The sequence below is a fragment of the Trichosurus vulpecula genome, chromosome 1 (assembly GCF_011100635.1).
Source record: "Trichosurus vulpecula isolate mTriVul1 chromosome 1, mTriVul1.pri, whole genome shotgun sequence".
NCBI lineage: Eukaryota > Metazoa > Chordata > Mammalia > Diprotodontia > Phalangeridae > Trichosurus > Trichosurus vulpecula.
Genome location: NC_050573.1, coordinates 192,107,954 through 192,130,904, shown reverse-complemented (window position 1 = coordinate 192,130,904; position 22,951 = coordinate 192,107,954). Strand labels below are relative to the sequence as shown.

The following is a 22,951-nucleotide window of genomic DNA, read 5'->3' as shown; positions in this document are numbered from 1 at the left end:
ACTCCCCCCATCCCCTTTTCCCTTACTTTCTTGTAGGGCTTTGTTTATAGTGTACTGAATATATATTAGCTTTTTTTAAATAAGTTCTATACATACATAAGTATATTACTTATGTACTTTATGAAACATAAAAATAGAAATTAAAAAGGATAAGCTAAAGATAAAATAATGTTTTATACTTTAGAGGTTAAAAAAATACCAAAATGTAAAAAAAACATTCTTAGCTAACAAAATTAAAAAAAAATATGTGGTGGGCAGGATTTTGCATGTGGGTCATAATTTGCTGACTCCTGAAGGAATCAATAGGATGACATTAGGTTTTATTGAGCAGAGGAGAAAAATGGTCCAACATATGCTTTAGTAAAACCACTTTGGCAACTATGTAGATGTTGGATTGGAGAAGGAAAACAATAAGGCAGTGAGGTCAATTGGGATGCTATTTCAGGAGGTGATGGGAGCCTAAACTAGAGTAATGGATATGGGAGTAGAGAGAAAGGGAAAGATGTGAAAGACATTGCAGAGGCAGAAAGGACAATATTTGCCAATAGATAAGATAGGCAGGGTGAAGAAGAGTGAAGATTCAGAGATGACGCAGGTTGTGAACCTAGGTGATTAGAAGTTGTCCTGGACAGCAACAGGAAATTTTACAAGATGAAAAGGTTTTGAGGGAAAGAGAACGTAATGACATCAGTGACCAAACTTAAAATCTATGCCTGTTTTTTGCTATAGCACTCCTCCTGTCCCAGCCAAATTAAAAATTGGTTCTTACTTGCTAGTTATTTAGCAGAAGCATGGAACTTACACTTACTGCACCTGAGTGTTGATCTGAGGGAGAAAGAGTAGCTCTGCTTGTGGGGAGGCGGTTATTGCAGTGCAGTGTTGGTATGCTTGTGGGGAAGTCTGTGAAATCTTCCCAGCTGCTGCTGGAAATGCCAAAGTAGCATTTTGGTTGGAACTGTGAATGGCCAACATCTGGCTAAGGGAGAAAGGGAAGGAAATAAGCATTAATATAACACATTCTAAGAGGTGCTAACAGAGGTTAAATAACTTGTCCTGGGCCATATAACTACTAAGATTCTAAGCTCAGATTCTAACTTAGATTGTCTTGATCCCAGGGCCAGTGCTCTATTTGCTGGGCTACTTAGCTGCCTCTAATCATGTGAAAGCATGGTGGGGAGCTTCACACAGAAGGTGCTGTGATATGGGGGAGGGGAGAAGGAGTTGGAATGGGGTATAAAGTGGGGTTGCAAGTCGGATGCAGGTCTCACAATTGGCTTTTATGGAATTATCCTCTGATAATTGACTGATTGATCACACATCCAAGAGTCAGGCTTTGAACCAGCCTTAGTATACCATAACAACTCTAAGCAATCACTTGCATGTCATAGCATCACCTCCTTGATGTTATGGTCCTCTTCCATGAAGGACAAACAGCAGCCTCTGTAAGTGCAAAAGGAGATGCCCACTGGGAACCACACTGGAACTGGCCATTTGGGCAGCACAACTTTCTTTCTTTTCTCTCTCTCTCTCTCTCTCTCTTCCTTCCTTCCTTCCTTTCTTTCATTCCTTTCATTCCTTCTTCCTTTCTTTCTCTTTCTTCCTTCCTTTCTTTTATTCTTTCTTCTTTTTTTATTCTTTCTCTCTCCCTCTCCCTATCTCTCTCTCTTTCCCTTCCCACTATCCACATAGGGTATCACACCCTTACCTGCAAGTGCTCTGCCCAAAGAGAATGTAAATTTTAACCTCTGAAGCTTTTTTTTTTCCTTAAACACCAGCCTTAACCCTAAAGCACTCTGACTCTCATTGATTGGCCAACAATAGGTCCCAGGCCAAGCCCTACTTGGTCATCATTTGGCCCCTGATTGGCTCAGAGTGAATGTAAATAGCAATTGCTTCTGTGTGGGCCAGAAACCCTGAGGGTCTCCCCCTCCAAGATCGATTTTTTAAAATTAATTAATTAGTTTTAATTTCTGACTAGGTAAAGAGACCATTCTCTGCCCCAATTCTTATTAAGCCCTAATCACTGAATTGGCATTACCTCAGTCAAACTGAGACCAGTTAAAGACCTTAGCTTGAAGAGGTCAAAGGTCCCTGACTGAATTTGGAGTCATCTCCAGTTGTACTGATCTATATCTGGCCACTGGACCCAGGTGGAAAATGAGGTTGGTAACTTTGCACAGCACTCCCTCATTTAAATCTAATTCACTTGCTTGTCATGGCATCACCTCCTTGATCATGGTCCTCTTCAGGAAGAAGGACAAATAGCAGCAATTAGAAAGCAAAATTATCTACTCTCTGTAGATTCTGATTTCATTTGGACTAGGTGGGAGGTGATTTCTCTGATTCCCAGAATCTTTTTTGTCTTATTTGCTTCCATAGGAAAGGTTCTCAGGACTGGTGTTTCTACTGGGGAATTAAGATCCTAAGAAGAAAAAACTTAAGGGGAGGGGAGAGTTTTGTTGTTTTTTTCCCCCCACATGTACTTATTTTTAATTTTTGGAATGAAATGAACATTTCCATAATGTTAGAGGAGGAAAAGGGGGAAAGAAAGATTAAAATTAGGAGAAAACCTCTGGCTCAGCTGGCTCAGAATCAAATGTTGTTGGCATTTCAATACCATACACAGTTTAAACAGGAGAAACCTACACCAATATATAATACAAATATCAGCCAGCATAGGACTAATTGAATTCAGTCCCAGGAGGAAGAATGGCATGGTTTGATTTTTATGCTTGGTAAGTAATTTATAATGAAGCTACTGAATGACAAATATATAATGGTAAATAATTTGAAAGAATAGCCCCTAAAGGATATTAAGTATGTGAGGGTGGTTTAGTGGTTAGAGGGAGTAGCCTTAGAACCCAGAAGACCAAGGCTGGTTTAAGTGTTAAATTAATAGACAAGTTCTTGGTCTGCCTCAGTGAAAGGAGTTTCCACACTAGGAGTTCTCTACCTTGTTGAAATAACAGTTCCAACTAACTTCTCCTCCCCCCACCCCTGTCCCACCATCCCACAAACAAGAACAAGACAGTGCCTAAGGTTCCCTCTAGTCCAGATAATCTAGAGTTCCAGGGTCCACACTCCAAATGCAGCTGAGAATGGACTTCCCACTGCTTTTACAAATTGAAATGCATCCTCTTTCTTAATACAGACACTGCCAAAGCAGCAAAGACAAATGATAAGATTCTTAAACAGCTCTAGGACTCCCTTTGCCTCAGAAACATACTTTAATAGGTAAAAAATACTAAGGCCAAGCTTCAAGACCCATTCACTTATTAAACAAATACTGCTGGGAAATCTTTTCCCTTGCCACTATCCCATATCATTTATTTTTCAGAGATTTAGCTTAATAATGGAGCTTACCAGGAAAATAATGAAGTAGAAAGTCATAGAAATGTTTCTTGGTAGGAAGGTTTAGATTGAATAATCGCTCACACTTTCAGCAAGCTCTCACAAACACTGTAGGCAAAGACTGATCCAAGGCAAACATTAAACAAATTAAGAATTATTAGTAAAGAAAGGATTTATTCAGGCCACCGGAATCTTTCATTAGGAAATCTTCCCAACAAAGAGATTTCTGTCCAATAAGGAGCTCTTGGAGGAAGTTCAATTGTTTCAGATTAGGAGTGACATCATAGCTGACTTTTTTTTCCTGAAGTTCCTCTTAATAGATTTTGCCTCCACCCCATTTCCACAGCCGGGTTCTTCTAAAAGTTTTAATGGTGTTAATTCAAACAACATGGCTAGCCCATCGAGTTGAGTTCTCTGCAGTAGAGTTTGAATGGCTGGCAGTTTGGTTCAAGAAAGGACCTCGATGTCTGATATCTTATCCTGCCAGGCGATCTTCAGAATCTTCCTAAGACAATTAAAATAGAAGTGATTCAATTTCCTTGCTATGAGCCTACTAAGAACCAAATATCGCTTTTTTCCAGGTCAAAGAGTTTGGTTGTTATTACTGTTTTCCCCCACATGTATTTATTTTTAATTTATGGAATAAAACAAGCATTTCCACAGCATATTATAATTTAAAAAAGGATAATTGCACATAATAGATTTATGACACTTTCAGTATCCTCATCTATTTTTGGATCTGCTCCTAATCCTATTGTTCATTCAACAACTATATGCATATTCATATTCATGTATGCATGCATACATTTATACCTGTGTATGTATATATGTATACATGTATATATTGAACAAATTATCATGTGCAAATTAAATCGTGAAAGCCAAAACTGAGCCAGACTCCCCACACGTAGCCTCACCAGGTAAAGTTCAATCGTTTCAGAAGAGGAGTGATATCAAAGCTGACATCTTTTTACTGAAGTTCCTGTTAACAGAATTTCCCTACACCCCATTTCCATAGCTGCGTTCTTCTAAATGTTTTTATGGTATTAATTCAAAATTGTGGCAATTGTGTGACCACACTGTGACCAGCTCATCGGACTTGCCCTCTCTGAATGCTTGGCATTTTAGTTCAAGAAAGCACTTCAGTGTCTGGTATGTTATCCTGCTATGTGAGACTTTTACCTTCAGAAATCTGGATCCTCACTCTACAGAGCCTAAGATTCTATTATTATTTTTTAGCAGCTACATGATACTGCTTGCTTAGGAGGTTGTGATCAGGAAAAGCCCCAACGCTTGTTTTATATGAGCTGCTATCAAGTCAGGGCTCCAACAGTCTAAGTGCAGAATTTTACATTTATCTCTCTAACATTTTGTCTTGTTGGTTTCATCATTAAATTCTAGACTGTCAAGATAATTTCACATCTTGACTCTCTCATGGATCATATTAGCTATCTGCTGCAGGTTTATGTCATTTTAAAAATTGATGAGCATGCCATTTGTCATTGATTTTAAAAGGTAGGCAGTAGAGGGCCAAGGTATAGCCCCATGGCATAGCAACACATACCTTTCTCCATTGCTCCATTAAGCAAAATGCCTATTTATTCAGCTGTGAATTCAATGGATGCTATTGTCCTCTGAACACATTTCTCCATCTTCTCTACAGGAAATAATAAGTCACTTTGTTAAATGTCTTGGTAAAATCAAGAATTACTGCATCTATGACATTATCTTTGACTATTAGTCACATAACCCTAATTTTAAAGAGGAAAGTAGGTTACTTGCTAACCCTTGCTGTTAGAGAAAACATGCTGGATCTGAGTGGTCACCACATTCCTTTTAAGTTTTTACAGATCTCTCAAATAATCAATTTTACCATTTGAATGAGGAGTGACATAAAGATTTGTCAATGTGCAGGTTCCTACTCTTGGAAATTGGGTTAATAGACACTTTTGTTTTCACATTATTTTTGTATGTATTCAGTTATCTATGATTTCTCAAAGATTGTGAACCATAGTGACTTTCATATTATTCTCTCTCTCTCTCTCCATCCTGTCTCTGTCTTTGTCTCTGTCTCTCTCTCTGTCTCTCTCTCTCTCTCTCTCTCTCTCTCTCTCTGTCTCTCTCTCTCTCTCTCTTCCTCTCCCTCCCTCCTTCCCTCTCTCTCTTCTATTCTCTCTGTCTCTCTCTTTCTCATAACGTGAAATTTAATATATTTGTTTTTGGTAACATAAACTTTTATAAAACATCCCTCATGAAAGATTCTCTCATTATTTTTGTCAGAGATCACACAGGGGACTATGACCTTTGCAGTAGCAGGTCTAGGAAAATGGATCTCAGAAGGTGCTGTTGAAGACACAGTATACTCCCTGACTTTTGATGAATAACTTTACCTGAAGACATTTAGCAGCTCAAAATATAGCGTATTGGATAAAATTCTGTCTAGACATACACATCAAGTGGAAATGGGAACTCACACACCCAAAGCAGGGGATACCACCCAGGTAACCAGATCCTCTGGAGTTGCAAGACTTTATCATAAACAGATCTAAACTAGGTAGATGATGTTTCAACAATTTAGCTAGCTGTTGCTGTGGGGGTTAAAAACCAACATGAGCCCAACAACAAGAACTCTGCAAGCTCAGGTTCTTTTGATCTGCTTTACTAAGGAAAGCAACTTTAAGGGGTCAACAATCTTAGTTTAATCCAACATACAAATATCATTCACTCAGCTCAGGGGGAAAAGCCAGCACCCTGAGCTTCAGAGCAAATACAAACAGAGCAAATAAACACAAATCAACAAATAGATTTCTGTCTGACAAAATCAAAATTTACAGTTACCAGAGAAGCATCAACATGTGGGTTTTTTCAAAGCCGGGGAGCTCATAACAACAGCTTGCCTAGAGTCATGCACAACTCCTGCTGTGGCTCAGAGCTCCAAAAGAGAAAGCCAGCCTCTGGGTTTATATATCTTGTTCAGGGTCAAACACCCACGTGACCTAAAATTGTCACAAAAATGAGACTTAAACCCAATTGGTCTAAAAAGCCTCTGATGTCACAAATATGTCACTCAAGCCCATGTAAACTAGGCTTTGCCTTGAGGCAAGGAGGTCATCGAGGACTCCTAATTTAATCAAGGAAACAAAGGGCTGCTAACAAAGGTTCTTTGGTGTGCTTTTCTAAGGAAAGCAACTTTAAGGGGTTAACAATCTTATTTTGATTAAACATACATATACCATTCACTTAGTTCAGGGGGAAAAGATTAGGCCCCTGAACTTCAGAGCAAATAGCAACAGAAATTATAAACAGATCATATAAACAGATAGGCTTTTCTCTGATCAAGAAACCATTATACATAGTTACCAAAAAGATAAGCACCAACATCTGGGTTTTCAAAGCTGGGGTGGGGCTGCTTTAATGGCTTACCCAGAATCTCGTCACCAACACCCTCTTTCAATGAATGTACCTGGAAAAGTCAAACACTAACCTTCCAGTACATATATGCTGTTCAAGACCCTGAGGGCTCGGGTCTACCATTTAGGGTGTGGGAAAGTTCTTCAATCACAAGTACCACATAATATACATTGTTTCAAATCAATGACTCTCGATTGTCTTAGCGCTGAGAAAAACTCCAAAACAAAAAGGGGTCCATTTTACCTGCCCCATTCAAAAAAAGGTGAGACTCATTAAAGCCATTTGATAGACTTAGCACCCGAAAAGAGAACAGCCAAAAAAGTCTGCCCTGATTACCATCATAGCTTGTAAACACAGAAATATTCTATGTGTCCTCATTTGTCAAAAGAACTAGTTGGATTGATGTTACTTCCTGATTTTTTTTTAATCCTATGGTATTGATATTAGTTTATTTTCAGTCATTATAACCCCAATAATCATCATCTTTGAGGAAATATCTCAAAAGCCTAAAATCATGATTCATCCAAATAATAAATATGCTATATTTTGGCAATTATAGACATTTATGTAACAATAAATGACCTTAATTGTATAGCTCTTTTTACTATCAGTGGCCTGAAGGAATGCTAGTTTGAGGAGGTCTAGGAGCTCTTGGGACTCTACTCTAACAGTGGTAGCTCCCCTTCCAGCCAGACCACAGCTGATACCCTCATCCAGAGGAGAGAAAACAGAAGGAGCAAGAGAACAGCATATACCTGCTATCTCTATCTCTCTCTGTCTCTGTCTCTTTTTGATTCTCTGTCTCTGTCTCTGTCTCTCTCTGTCTCTCCATATGTCTCTCTGTCTCTGTATCTCTCTCTTACTCTCTCTGTCACTCTCTCACTCTGTCTCTGTGTTTGTTTCTCCCTGTGTCTCTGTCTGTCTCTGTCTTTATCTGTCTGTCTCTGTCTCTGTCTCTGTCCCTCTCTGTCTCTCTGTCTCTCTCTGTCTCTCTCTCTGTCTCTCTCTCTCTCTCTCTCTCTCTCTCTCTCTCTCATGTGTAGCATCTAGGGACAAAGCAAAACTGCTTTCATTTTTCATTAAATGCCACATTTAACCAGTTATTCCTTTCTTCCTTAAGGGAATGGGAGTGATCCATTGAAAATATTATACTTTGCCAAATTCCAGATTGGTTTTAAGTTAGTGTTTTTAACCTTCCTTCCTTCCCTCCTTCCTTCCTTCCTTCCTTCTTTCCTTCCTTCTTTCCTTCCTTCCTTCCTTCCTTCCTTCCTTCCTTCCTTCCTTCCTTCTTTTTCTTGTCTTCTTTCATTCTGTGGGGAAACTACCTCTATTATTGAAGAGCATCATTTGCTCTGCAGTGAGAAGTCAAGTAATATGTTTGCAGTCATGAAACCAGTCACAGAGGTAGTATCCCAGGACTCTCTGCCTTTAAAGCTTAGTCTATCAACTATACACATTGACTATGATCTGATTTTTTAAGGGTTAATAATTCTTCAAGGACAAGAAGTAGAACATGACTACCTCATATGAATATTGACCAGATAGTTTCCTATCATTTAAATAAGAAACACACATTGCCTTAGTCCAAACATCTTTGGAGTGTCTTTAGTCTGTGCCTTCAGTCAGAAGGAAGAAGAGGCCCTTTAAACCTTACTTTGAGAAAGGATTACAAACAATGCAATCCATGAAATATGGTCACAGATATTACCTGTAGTTCACTCACTTTGGAATGTATAGATTTTAAAGTACACTTCTTAATGATATTTTCAATTATACAATTCAGCAAAATTGTAATATGACCTGTCTCAGGTCATTCATTGCCCCATTCTTTTTTACTACAACTTCTAAAAATTTTTGGTTTTCACCATGCTAACAGATGAAGAAAGGAATACATATTGAAATGATAAAATATTTTATTGGGACTTAATTGAATAGTAAATCATGACTAAACAAAACCACTCATGTTCCTAAGTATCAGAATGTTCTTTTCCCTCAAATACATAGCAAGCCATCATTTCCAATACTGCTTTAATATGGAGAGGGGTTCATGTTGGTAATAGCTGCCATTCTTCTTCATCTACAGCCATCCTGCTTCCTTGATGTACACATCTCCTGGGAATGAGAGACCTGGAAAATTTCTAAAAAACAAAACTGAGTCCAGGGATATTAGAAAAGGCCATCCAATTATTATTGGAGTTGCTTCTGTTACAATCTGCCCCAAATGACAATTTGTGATATTGGATTGGCTGTATAATACAAGGTGGTGTCAGTGTCAGAAGGGAAAAGGGGACATGTACAAGAGATATTATGAAGGTAGAAGCAACAAAACTTGGAAAATTGTTGTATATAGAGTGTGAGAGAAAAGTAGACAGTCAAAGAAGACACATTTGTTGTGAGTCTTGGTGCCTGGGAGGGTGATGATATTCTCAACAGTAATGGGAAAGTTAGGAAAAGGGGGGAAAAGGTTTTGGGTGAAAAACAAGTTCAGTTCTGGGCATGATGAGTTTCAGATGTTTATAGGACATCCAGTTTTACATATCTAATAGATATTTGGAGTTGTGATACTGGAGGTCAAGTAAAAGGTTAGAATTGGATACAGAGATATGTGAATCATAAATCTGTGGTGGCTGCTGTTCACCAAGTGGAATATTATAGAGGGATAGAGTCTTGAGGACTCTCAAGAGTGAACCTTGGGGGATAATCATGGTTAGTGAATACAATCTCAATGAAAACTCAACAAGGAGCCTGGGAAGTTGTAGTCAGACAGTCAAGAGAAGTAGTAAAGTACTTTCACAAAACAGAGAAATTAGAGCACCATAGAGGAGAGGGTAATGTAGACTGCCAAAAGCTGCAAAGAAGACAAGTAGGTGAAAATTCCACTAGATTTGAAATTTAGATAATTGGTAACTTTGGAGAAAGCAGTTTTAATTGAATTGTAAGGTTGGAAGTCACATAGAAAGTGGGTGCATTGATTTTTAGATACCTTTTTAAAAGTTTAACCATGAAAGGCAGGAGAAATATATGATGATAGCTAGTGGGGATAGATCAGAGGTTCCTAAACTTATTTGGCCTACCACCCCCTTTTCAAAAAAATCTTTTAAAGCCCCCCCTGGAAATCTACTTTCTTTAACCCTTTTATGTTTTTTTTTTTGAAATTTGCATCATTTCAAAAAATATAAATTATTTTAAATGGTACATCTTAAATTTAATAAATTATTGTAAATTTGTGGGGTTTTTTTTGCATTGAAATTTTGATGATGCAATATTGTGTCATATAACTGTATTGTATCATATTATAAACAAGTCATCACATGCACATATTCCTGCTGATGTATGCTGGACTTGCTGAAAGTATGAAACTTGCTTGCCTGCCAACACTTGCTTGTTAAGACCTGTTGGAAGACTTGAACACTGATTGGTTATAACTCGCATTTGTGTGTTCATTCGGAAAATAATGTAATCACTATGACTTTAACTCTGTTATACAACAGATGAAACACAAATGATGGATTTTTCTAAATATTTGTCTCTTCTTTCCTTATGCTTACATGGACCCCTGGTTTTTATTCAATGCCCCCCTTGCCCCATTGTACCCGAGGCTACTACCACCCCCTGGATTGCTCCAGCACCCCCCCCAGAGGGTGCTATCACCCACTTTGAGAACATCTGAGATCAAATGAGGCTTTTTTGAGGATAAAGGAGAAACAGAAGGAGAAGATTTTATAGGCAGAAGGGAAGTAGCTAGTACAGAAGATGAAACTGAAGATTACTGAGAGAATGAGAAAGATTGAGGGAACAATCTTACAAAGAAAGTAGGATGGAATGGGATAACTTGTCTATATAGAGGGATTACATTAGCAACAAGATCTCTTTATATGGGAATGGGGTAATGGAGGAGATAGTGGGAAAAGACATTTGAGTGATGTGAGAGGAAGAGGAGATTAGAGGGAGCTCTTAGTCAATACAATCCTTTAGATTGCAAAATCCTTGAGGGAAAGAACAGTCTTTTGCCTCTTTTTTGTATCTTCAGCACTTACTGAGTGCCTGCAAGATGGTAGGCATTTAATAAATTTTTATTGATTGATTGATTGGTTTGGTTTTTTCCCAGGGAAATATGAGGCCTGGGTCTCGGATTGGAAGGTGCAGGGAGGTTTGATGCTTTTCCTAAAGGGAAAGATGTAATCAGATCTTATAAACACACACATGAGAAATACTCTCAGAGTTCTAACAACTATGTTAGTGCTAGCCAATTACCTTCACAAGATGGCTGCTGCTTCTATCTATCTTCTAATTAATCTTTCTGATTCAGCTAAAACAGTGATCCAGGTTATATAGTGCTGCAGAATTCAGAAATACAATGCTTATTTTTACTGTCATCTGTTAATCTACACAAGTTTTTCTCTATTTTCTAATCAAATGAAGATGGAGTGAAGTGGAGAGTTTTTATTCCCTTTAACATTAATTTACCATAAAAATAGGAGCCTAAATGAGAGCTAGAGTGTCCAGCTCCCACATACCTAAACCAGCAAAATTCTGAAATTTGCACCATACCACATTGTAATCAAGAAATCCAATGACAAATCATGGTACGTCACAGCTTCAACTCCAGAACTAAACAAAAACTCAGCTAGAAGCTCTCAAGCCTCGGGGAATGGGGCACCTCCAGATCCAGCTATACTTGGAAGGGAACACCTGCAAGCAAAGCAAATTTCCTGATCCTGAAGGCTTGATGGAAAGAAAAATGAAAGAACTCAAGTCTACAGAGCTGCCTTAGACCTTTCCTCTTAGACAGTTGGGGAATGGTTGAACAAATGTATGTGAACATATGTATGCATGAAATGAATGTTATTGTGCCTGGATAATATTATCTAACACAGGGTGAAATGAGGGGAATCAGGCAAACAATTTATACAGGGACAGCAATATTGTATAGAAAAAACACTTAAGAATTCTGATCAATGCAATGTCCAACCAAAAGAGCAGAAAAACTAGAGGTAGGTGGCTGGTGGGAGGTGGAATATAAGGAAGGGGTAGATAAACATGGGGTAAAATGGGAAAGTCTGGAGAGTCCATAATATAGTAAGATAAGAAAGGAGCTGGCCTCATCACTTTCTCAAAATGGAAGATTTGTGAGGACCTCGCCAATCAGAGGACATGGCTGCAAAAGAAGAATGAGTTTCCCTGGTGAGAAGGCCATTGAGTCATAGGGCAGCAGTCTGGAGAGTAAGGATTAAAGCCAGAAATGGAGTGAAGGAGTGAGCATGGGCTGGCCTAGGTACTTATTCAAAATGGAAGTTCCACCTGGAACTCACCAATTAGAAGATTTGTTCCCCTATGGAGGGGCCTTTGATCAATTAACTATTTCACAGTCTATATTTATCAAAGGAATACTTGCTACCTAACTATCTTATTGAAACTTCCAAAAGCAATCTAAACATGAAGACTTTCCTAATCCTACATTTAGTAATTTTCTCCTCTTACCCTTAAAACTACTTTATGTTTTTAATCAATGTCCAACCATGCTTCCAAAGGACCTAAATGAAGCAAACCTCATTTTTTCGAAAAAGTAATGAAGATGGGGTGCCAAAAGATACAAATATTTTTGGACATGGCTATTGTATACATAAATTTTGTTTTTTTTTTTCTTCTTTTCCCTTTGTCTCTCTTTTATATGTTATTGTCCCCCATCAGAATGTAAGCTCTTTGAGGGCAAGGGCAGTTTTTTTCTCTTTGCTTCTACTGTACTCCCAGTTCTCACTGCTCTTTGATAATAAGGTTGCTTCAGTTTTTTGTATTTGTATCCCCATCACTTAGCACAGTGCCTGACACATAGTAAATGGCTATGTAGTGAGAACACGTACAGTGAGGACTGTTCCCTCACTTGTAGTACAAGTGTCATCGTGTGGCTTGAAAGGAGACAAAATCTACATCTCTAGCTTCCTTCCCATCCGCCCCCCAAACTTCTCTCCAAGGGAGGCTTCAATTTCTGACAGGACAGGAGAAGAGGTACTGGGATAGAATTACATCTATTCACTCCCTTAAATATTGTTAGTGTGGATGGTATGAACAGGTTCTATCTAACTTCTGATTACTTCCATTAATAGGGAGAAGGAGAACTGCAAATATTATATCTAAAGCTTGACCCCTTTCCTACCAAATACCATTTCTACAATGATCACATATAGTGAACAGCAAAGAAACTCATTTATCCAAATCATAAGGAAAACAAATCATAGAAAGAATACATAGGAGAATACATATCACAAAATATAAAGTGAAGGAGTTCTCCCATCGAGATGGAGATAACTCAACCCAACCAAGAGAGAGACTCCTGGATCTCACCCTAGAGGAAACCCATGAAGTCTCTATTGTAGCAAGCTAGGAGTAGGGATATTATGGGGACTGTCAGCTCCTCTAATGTCTTCCCAGAATCTTTTCCTTCAATAACCTCAAGTGGGATTGGCTTCTTCCATCTTCCTTCCCTCTTGAAACTGGAAGACAGAAGTGACCAAAGGAACTTAAGTTGGAAGAGTCCTAATGAAGACTGAAAAAGGCTCTTGCCCTACTCTAATCTCCACCAATGGGACAGGCGAGTGTCCCATACCAATGAACTTTGAGATGAAGGTTATACTTAAAAATGCTTTCTAATTTGATTTCACTTGTCGTTGGGAAACTATGGCAAAATATTCATAATCTCTAGAATTAGCATCAGATGATGAAGAGGAAAAACTGTAAGAATTAGAAAATGATTCCTTCATATTATGCCCCAGTTTTCAATTTTAATAACTGATTTTCATATTTCTTTAAGCACATGTGGTCCTTTTGCACAGCTATTTTTATTTTTACCTCTGCTTGTATTATAGTAGCAGCCACAACAGGACTAGTTTACACTTCCAAAGTATCTTGAAGTTTATTAAACACTTCCCATAAAACTCCTGGGAAAAGGGTAATGCAAGTTATATTGTTCACTTCTTTCAGGGAACTGAAGCTTAGGAAAGGCCAGTGTTGTGTCCATGGTCCTATGACTAACAGATATTGAAGTCAGAACTAGAACCCAGGTCTTTAGACTCAATGTCTGTGGATCTTTCCACTGTAACATGCTACATTAAATTTTGCTAAGTATTCCACAGTCAGTCATTCAGCATATTAAGTCCCCATTGCCACAGTCAAGTAAAATGATATCTATATAGGAGTTAATCCTTACGAAACAGTAGGAAACAATCCCAGACCTTTACAAACCATTCTTTTTCTTAAAGAGGAGGACAGATGGGAGCATCACTGGTGCTGGAATTTGCTCCTTTGATTACCCAGAATGGAATTATGGAAAAAGAGCACAAGATTTAGTGTCAGATAACCATGGGCCTAGCCCTGGCTCTGGTACTTATTACCTGTGAGATTTAAGTGAGTCACTTCACCATTATGAGCCTCAGTTACCTCTTCCACCAAATGAGATTGTTGGCCTTCATGATCACTAAGGTGCCTTCCATCTCTAAATCTATAATCCTATGAACTATTTCCAAAGATTATCCACTACTATATTAAATTTCTAGAATATTCTAAGGTGGATCTCAGCCATGAAACTGTGACTCAAAATGTAAAGCTCAAAGCCTCTTTAACTTTCCATCTTTCCTTCCTTCCCCTTTTCTTTAGAGCGATCTGCCACATCATATGTCTGTAACCAGTGAATGATGAAAATGATAGATAAAAGGTTTGGTTTTAAACTAGTGTCCCTTCTAGAGCTAGATATGTAATATGCTCAGAGATATCAAATTGAATTTGCTGTATTAGGATATTAGAATGTCATCGTGTTTGCCTTTGACACAGATTTTAACAGCAACAAAAATATTACAACCAGTTTTGTCCATTTGTAGGCTGTCAGTCTTATGATAACACATTTTCCTTTAGCTTCTGGCTCTGATGTTATTTTCATGTTGTTGCATGGGCAACACAGCATAACTATTCTGTCTAAGAACATTAGGGGGAATTTGGAAGGATAATGGTGCAAAGAGAGAGGGAAAAAATAGATGACTTAAAACAGACAGGATCTGTAGAATTGCAGAATATAGCAAATATCTTGGTACCTTTGTTGTAAGTATAGACTCTCTTTTCATAGAGATATTTTTCAGACACAATATGATATATTGGGTTTGAAATTTCTTGGTGTACAACTTTGCAGTTCAAAAGAAGATACTTGATAAACGGTGACAACTCTGCATATTTAGGGCTTATTCCTATCCTAAACTCCAACTTAACTATATACAAAGTTATGGAATAGACAAAGGGACTTTGAACAATGCTGCTGTTAGCAACATCTCTTTTAAAAAATGTAGAAATTGCCAGGTATCCCATACTTTTTTCAGATTATTTAATTATACTTCAGATAGGGAGGTAGGAACTGGTGTAAATAAATGTAAAATATATATGTATAAATAAAAATATATATGTGTGTGTGTACATATGTATAGATGTATAAATATATACATCTACACATATATGTATATATATATGTCCACATATGTGTATATATATACATACATGCACCTATAAATATATGTGTATGTATATATATATAAAAATAAAAATGTAGAAATTACCAGGTTTCGTATACTTTTTTCAGATTATTTATCATACTTGGGATAAGGAGGTAGGTACTGGGGTAAGTTACTCAGAGAGGATGGAAATGTTGGATTGCAGATAAAAAATCATAATGACATCTCAATATAATGTCTCTTGTAAATTCAAAGGAGGATCTGCAGAAGATTCTCCTTTGTTTTCTTCTTCCCCAAACCCCCAGGAATGCTTCTTGCTCCTTGAAAGTGTGGATATTTTTATCCTTGAAGGAAAACAAAGGTATGATCCACTCTGAAGGACAGAGTCTGAACTTAAATCTGCTTCAGCATAAATATACGCAAAGTGAGAATGGTGCCCTCTTTCACACACACAGATACCTACCCAATATGCTTATATACATATGTTTGCATCTATGTCTGTATGTGTATATATGTGTGTATATGCATATATATATATACATATATGTGTATGTATGTGTATAGACACTGACTCACACAGAGAAGCAATAAATCTGTTTTAGAAAATACACATCACAAGACCAATACTAGATAAAATTTATATGATATTGGTGTAGGGAGAAAAATAAAGACACTAGGGCCAACTCTACACATAGAATAGGCAGTTACCTGTTTGATGTGATTTTAGAATAACAGGAAAACTCCTCTCCTCTTCAAACTCCCAAATAACATCCGAAATTCTTTAAAAGATCTAGCCTTTTATCTTAAGATCAAAGGATGAAAACTTAGATTCATATAGTGCTTTGTGATCAAAAATATACATTAATTTGTATTCTAAATTTTAAGTTTAGACCACAAGCTTAGGGCTTTTTACTATTTTAAATCCCATCCTAGCCATATACAGAGCTATGAAATGGACAAAAGAACTTTGTGCAAGGCTACTACTAGCAGCACCTCTTTATGAAAATGGAGAAATTATGGGCTTTCTCATTTCTCAGATTATTTACTATACTTGAGATAAGGGGGTATACACAGGAGTAAGTCTATTAAATGAATTTAAAACCTTATTGAAAGTATGATGAATAAGGGACTTTCTTGTCATTCTTCTCTGTGGGTGAGAGAGAGAGAGACAGAAAAAAGGGAGAGGGTAGAGAAAGAGAGGGAACAGAGTAACCGAGGCATGCTTAAAGAACGAGTCTCATAATGAGGAAGAGGCAATGGAGTTGTGTGACCATTGCCCACGGTCACATAGCCAGTAAGTGTCTGAGTCTAGCATTGAACTCAGGTCCTCCTGACTCTAGCGCTGGTGCTCTATCCACTTCACAATCTAGATGTCTCTCTAAGCAACTTTTTAATAGTATAAATTGCACAAAAATAAACAGTGAAATCCCTCAGCTTTCAAGGAGCGCAGAGCGCTTCTGAGTAGGTGGGGTGGTGGTGGAAGAATTTGTAGGCCCTGGACACTGCAAGTACCACATAACATCGCACAGATTGAAATTCTTTTAAAAATACATTTAACAGTCAGGAAAAAATGTATTTACTCACATGGGAGTTATCTCTAAATCAGCTGTCAGGTTAGTCACATAATGAATGCATTAAGCTAATATTAGAATTTATAATAAACAGTAAGAAAAAAATAATTTAAAAATGGTATGGAATTAAGAAAAATTAACCCTAAATAGTTTCGACTATTTAAAAAATTAATGGTAAACAGACAATAGAAATGATATCAACAAAAACTAGAATAATTTCATGTAGAAATTAAACCAATATACATTAATTAATATAACAGGAAGACCAAAAGAAGTTAGAATGCATTAGTTAGTAAACATTTGATGTAAGAGAGAGAGAGAGAGAGAGAGAGAGAGAGAGAGAGAGAGAGAGTGAGAGAGGGAGAGGGAGAGGGAGAGGGAGGGAGGGAGGGAGAGAAGCAACACCACTTTATAATAGAAACTTATTTGCAAAGTCTTACACAGAAGGATGACGGAACATTATGAACACTATTATCTCATAAATCAGAAGATAGTGGAGGGCTAAACCATTATAAATAAAATTAGACAAGATAATGAATTAATCAAAGTCATTCTAAGGCAAATGTGGTTAGGTGACACAGTGGATAGAGCAATGGGCCTGAAGTCAGGAAGACCTAGACTTAAATCCAAAAGACATTTATTAACTGTGTGACCCTAAACAAGCCAATTAACCTCTGTCTGCCTTAGTTTCCACAACTTCAAAATGGGGTTAGTAACAACTACCTCCCAGGGTGTTGTGAGGATCAAATGATATGATATTTTAAAGCACTTAGCACAGGGCCTGGCACATAGTAGACACTTAATAAATGACTGTTTCTTTCCTTCCTAAGGGCATTCAAGGATAAAAATATAAATTATAAAAAGAAGGCAAGTAGAAAATATTTGGAAAATTATTAGAATACTTTTTTTTCCATCAAGAAGAGTGGAATCAGCACATATGAACTTCAACATCATTTTCTGAGGTGCTTTTAGAAGAAGTAGAAAAGGCACTAAAGAGAACAAATATGGGAAAAGCAGTCAGATATTTTCTATGCTGCAGCCAATACAATTGTCAGAAAATTGAATACCTATTTTAGAAGGTATGTAAAGGAGGCAAAGATATCAAAGGTGTGGAGAAAATAATTCTCAGATATTCTTTACTGATTAAAAAAAAGTGACCTAAAATATCAACCATTACTGATCTATAAATGTAGTCTCTCATCCGCACAAAATGTTAGGATTATCTATGGAACCAAACTGAGGGCATACTTGATGAATACATTCATAGGGAACAAGCAGGCTTTCACAAATTATAGTCAAAATGTAACACACCTTTACAATCTCACAATTGACTAAATAATATGAAGAATATAAGTTCCAACTATGTTTTTATTTGTTGATTACCAAAAAAAACCTTCCAAAAACCAAAACATTACTTTATAAGCTCTTTCATTCCAAATATAAGTAAATATTATTCAAGATTCCTTGCATAATTTAGTAACAGTAATTATCTTCTTCAATAACCTTCTGATAATAAATATCAAGTGAGGCAAAAACACAGAGATGAATGCCAGCCTGATGAACTTGTCGAAGAGGGATTCCCTGTGCATGATAAAGTTTTTCAAAAGCTCCTGTTTGTGGGCAATGTTGTGATGATTTCATCAGGCTCCAGGATAATTTGATGTGTACTGGAAAAATGTGGGATCAGTTAAAAAATTTAGCCATCCACACAAGAAAATCAAATGGATGAAGAATGTCTTTTGTTTGTATTTTAGCAGGCATCTGAACGAATGCTTCGAAGAACTTGTCCAATAGTGTGTATGAATGTATACATATATGTACATATATATGTACACACACACACCCTGATATCTTAAATAGATGGTATGGATAGACAATGAGTTGAAAAGGAAGAGCAAAGAGGTCTGAATTGCTTTCAGAAAATTTCAAAATACTTTTTAGTGGCCCCAAGTTTCCTACAACAAGGAAAAAAAAATTATCCTATTGTTACTATATGGCAGTGAGACCTGAAATACCATAGCTTCTGAAGAACTAAAGCTGAATATCACTGAGGGGAGAACTGAAAGTTACATGATGAAGATGACAACATCTAACCAATAAGTTCAATAATACGAGTAAAGGATGACACCACAGAATTGAAGGAAAGAAAGGGAAGATGGATTGGCCACATGGGAATAGTGAAGGCTGACAGGTTGATAACCAGAGTACTCTATTCAGTACACTGGCAAGGTGGGGACAAAGCAATGAGGGGCTCCAGAATATCGAGTGGATATCCAGAAGCGAACTTATGGGAAAAAAGGAAACATTTCATGAGGTTGATGGGCATGGATGGTTTATCACTTGTACTGCTGGATAGAACTCAAAATTTGATCAGATCACCTATCTATTTGAGTATTTGAAGATTATTGTGGTAGTGTGGCATGGTAGAAAAGTGTTGAGCTTAGAAATGGATTCAAAGCCTTTTTCTGAATCTGACCCTCTCTTTGTCTCTTTTACTCATGGAAAATTTGAATTAGTGTTAGGGGAGGGACTCCACTTCCTGAGTTCTTGAGACTTAAAGAACCACAGATCCTTCATATATCCTTTATATTCTGCTTTAAGATTTACCAAAAAAAAAAAAAAACAAACTGAAACCCAAACCAAACCAAACTAAAAAAAACCCTCTTCCTCAAAACTATAAAGTAATTAAAATCTATGTGATTTGATAAGAAAATTGAATGTCTTAGAGCTTATGTATTTTGCATAATGACAGATACAGTAATTGTTAAATCCAGGAATTGGACTCCGGTCTTATGATTCTGAGTCAAATGCTAAATCATAAGTATACCAAATCATGTCCCCTCTCCAAAAAAAGAAACAAATACCCCAACGAGTAATCACAAAATGGCTTTCACTTGTTCAAACTGAAGATTTCATTTTATTTCATCTGGGGCATCTAGGTGGAACAGTGGACAGACTCCTGGGCCCCTGGGGTCAAGAAGACCTGAGTTCAAATTCTACATCAGCCACTCACTAGTTACATGACCCTTGGCAAGTCAATTCACCTCCATTTTCTCCTCAGTGAAATGGAGATAATAAAAGCACCTACCTCGCAGAGTTGTTGTGAGGATCAAATAAGCTAATACCTGTAAATTACTTTGCACAGTACCTGGCATATAGTACAATAAATTATTTTTATTTATTATTACTTACTGATAGACAAAACTTCCCTGAGAATGGTGGGAGAAGGGAGAAAACATAAGATTCAAGAGTAAAGAGAAGAAGGAAGAAAGGGAAGAAGAGACAGGGAACATATACCATACATAGTAAGGGTTGGGAGAAGTACAGAAATGGGAGATTGGTCTAACATAAATCATTTTTTTTTCTAATTTTAAAATTTTTGCCCAAGGTCAGCTGCAGAGGAAGTCAAATAGAAAAGGACATCAGACTCATTTCTTTTTCTCCCCTACTTGAGTAGGCCTGCAATTTGGAATTCCTAGTCCCTTTCCCAAGTGATAGCAATAGTGGCTGGAGGAACCAAGGGAGGTCTTTATTTGCCTGGTTCCCTTTGTAACTGGGTATCAGATATAAGAATTCCCATACACATACCGCCATTATTCTAAGAGCCCTCTTCCTCATTGAGTCACCCCATTGCCTTGCCATTCTATAACTGGACAGCTCTTTTTATTTTTCAAATTTGGATTTTTGAATTATGAGTCCATTAGACAAATGACTAGGTCTAGTTTTATAACCTATATAATTTTGGAATCTTTATTAAATAACCACGTAGAAACTGTGATTTCAGAATATTGTCCCTAGCTTTTATAATTAATAAGAAAGGTTTTTAAAGAATAATTATTGATCTAATAAATAAAATGAGGTCTTTAAGGTGTTATATGTAGATATGTGGTACTTAGGAGTAACACAAAAATAATTATTCATTAATTCCTTTAAGAAATATTTATTAAATGTTGCCAATTTGTTACTAAGTCTTTTGAAAATTTTAACTGATTTTAAAGAAATTTGGAACATTATTAAAAGGCATTAAGAAAAACCTAAAATTTGATCTCTGATACCATCACAAGATGAACTAACAACCAAGGACAAATTTTATATAAGCATCTATTCTGAAATTGTTAGCAGATTCAGTGAGATTTGGTAGTAATGACAAAGGTAAGATGAACTTTTGTACACAGAATTACTCAGAGGCAGTTTTTCAAAGAGTTTTGATCCGAGATCCCAGAGACTATTGATAGATGGGACTGCTCAGGTTTTAAAATATGTCTATATTTCACAAATACTGTCATTCGCATCAAAAAGGAAATAATAACTCATCTCTAGGGCATTTTCAGGATTACAGTGCTTTCCTTGCAATCACCTTGTTAGGTAGATAGTGAAAGAAGCATATCATCATTTGGCACATGAGGAAACTGAGGTTTTCTCAAGATCACAGGAGTAAAGAGTAGCAGAGACTTACTAATATGAGGATTAGTGTCTCTGTACTTTTTGTACTTGTACTTGTACTTTCTATAGTGTTCAGTACTTTTTCAATAACAATGTATTTTCAAGTACATTTAAAATGTTGAGAGAAAAGTGACTGGACTCTTTAAGAAATTTTGTATTACCAGAATCCCAGATTATAAAAATAACAATAGCAAAACAATAAGGAAACTTAGAAGCAATTCATTAAAAAATTAGTAGTGACAAAGATGTGAGGAGGAATTTAATTAAGAACATTGTATCTGGGTTGAGGTGTCCTGGTTGTAAGGAAAGCATCAAAAGATTTTATGTAAAAATAAGAGACTGAAATGGAGATGATGTTTTTGCCATATTTTTCTTCTATTTAGGATATAAAAGGAAAAGTATCAGTGAGCCACTGTTGGAGGCAAAATCAGTAGGCAAGCTGTAGGCCGTAGGCAAAGAAGCAGCTTTCTATTCAGGGAAGCCTAGGTTTAGTTAAGTAGTTAATGAACTACTTGAATTTGTTGGGAGATAACACTTATCATACCTAGGTGATTTTATTCATTCATTTATCCATTTATCAAATTAAGATTACTATATGCCTGTGTTTCTATAAAGCAATTTTAGTGTGCAGTTAATGTTTTCAGTGTTATTTTAATAAAATTATATCATATATATATATGTGTGTATATGTATATATATATATATACATATATCACAATTCACTCTGAGAGTGTGTGTTGTTATAAATTTCTGAGTTATTCTGAGAAGTCTGTTTGCTAGGCCTACCAATCTATAAACAGGAACTATCATTCTCATGCTGATGGATACCAGAATTGCAGGCCTACCTCCTAGGGGGAATTAATCAGCTTTCCTTGACTTCTCCTTACAAATTCAATCTATTTCTGGAATAGGAAACATGAGTCCATATATAGAATCTGTCCATTTGCAAATAAGTGTATCTGTTTTTGAAAGGCCCAATAACCTCTGTTTAAATAATCATTTAGAAACATTCAAAACCAATCACAATTTCAAACACTTTGAGTGAACTCTGAGAATAGTGCAAATCCCAGGGTTGGGAGGAACATCTAAATTAACCTATACCAAAACAAAAACCATTTTTACAAAATACCAAGTAAGTGGTCCCAACCTAAGCAAAGTAAACTAAACAATGAACCCATTCAAAGGCTGTTGTGAGACGTGTTTTTTATAAACTTTGGAGAGCCAAGGAGTCTAATTCCCACTTTGAGCCAAATTGTTATTCTGTTCAACTCAAGTCAAAGCTGTATGATATAAGAGAAAGAGCACTGACTGGATTCAGAAGACCCTAGCTCAAATTCTGACTCTGATGTTTCCTAACTCAACATTGTATAAGTCCCTTAACCTCCCCGGGCCTTAATTAGCATGTGTCTAAAAGGGGATTGTGTTAGTCAGCTGCTAAGTTTCTTTTGTCTTGATGATTTATGATTCAACAAAATTACCATCATATGAAACAACTTTTTTGGTCACTTTTGGTTTTACTGCTATATTTTATATTTTCATTACATACATTTTTAGGTTATTCCCATTTCTTAAGAGGCTTCTCATAACAACGTAAAACAATTAAGTAAAACAGTGATCTCATCTGGAAGTGCATGCAACATTTTATATCTATAGCACCTCCCACTTCTCTCTTTTTTTCAATTTGCC

The 22,951-nt window shown here is 36.8% G+C and overlaps 1 pseudogene; it reads right to left on the bottom strand.

Moving 5' to 3' along the window:
- Positions 1–804: 804 nt before the first annotated feature.
- The window catches only part of LOC118835508, a 57,812-nt pseudogene continuing 35,665 nt past the window's right edge, over positions 805–22,951 (bottom strand).